We start from the raw sequence: 985 nt of genomic DNA on the forward strand, positions 1-985 counted from the left end.
TTATGGACCAGTAGTCTTTGTTTCAGGAGAATGGGAAATGATGAAACCACTGATTTCAAGGACAGAAGATTTTTAAAAATGATTACTGATGACCAGACATTTGTAGTGAATGCTGAAGAGTAGGGAAATGATACATGCACCTAGATATTCATTTACAAATATTTAAAAAATCAACTTGAGTCTCTGTTTTCCATCTATTCTAAAGAACAGTGTAGTTGAACCTTTGGCTCTATGAGAAGAGCTCAGTGCAAGGGGCATTTTAGGTTAAGTTTTGTATTATGGTTCAAGGTAAGATGCTGAGGATAAGCCAGACAGGAAGAAAGCTCTTCTAGAAAAGCTCTGAAAGAACAATTATTTCCTCTTCAATTCTAATGGAAAACTTTTTCCCCCTAGTTGATCCTGCCAAGAACAGGATTTCCACCATTCTGGGCAGAAGTACTACTGAAACTGCCTTTTCTCATTCAGGAGGGATGTCTGGTTTGCAGTGATGGACAGGAGGTGCCATGGCCCTTTCTGTGGCCTCTCAACATGAACTGAACTTAGGTAAAGTGCCCGCTCAGAAAAATATGTTTGAATAGGTATCCAGCGCTCAGCTTTGTTAGAGTCCCTTTGGATGACTTTAAAATATGCCTGGATTTTATGTTGTCATTGAGTCTCTAGAGCCGCATGTCCTCTCCTGAATCTTCAAAGTCTCCACTCATATCCTGAGTCTCCAGAATCTCATCTCCTGAGTGTCCAGAGTCTTGTTTACAGTCTCCTCTCAAGACTAGCCTAGGTCTTATCTCCTGTCCTAAGTCTTATCTCCGGAGTCTCCTGAGTCTTCAGGGTCTAACCTCCAGAGTCTCATCTCCTAAGTCTCCTCTCCCAAGTCTCCTTTCTTGATCTCCTGAGACACCAGGGTCTCATCTCCTGAGTCTTGTCTGCTAAGCCTAAGGCTCGTCTGCTCTGCCAAGTATCCTAGGTGTCCTTTCCTGAGGGTGCTATC

The 985-nt window shown here is 42.7% G+C and overlaps 1 protein-coding gene across 1 annotated transcript in view; it reads right to left on the bottom strand.

Annotated features, from left to right (window-relative positions):
- The window catches only part of GPM6B (glycoprotein M6B), a gene marked incomplete at its 5' end in the record, with an annotated part of 8,611 nt that overhangs the window by 6,646 nt on the left and 980 nt on the right, over positions 1-985 (bottom strand). The gene's annotated exons all lie outside the window — the stretch shown is intronic.

This window comes from Bison bison, unplaced genomic scaffold, assembly GCF_000754665.1.
Source record: "Bison bison bison isolate TAMUID 2011002044 unplaced genomic scaffold, Bison_UMD1.0 scf7180017851881, whole genome shotgun sequence".
NCBI lineage: Eukaryota > Metazoa > Chordata > Mammalia > Artiodactyla > Bovidae > Bison > Bison bison.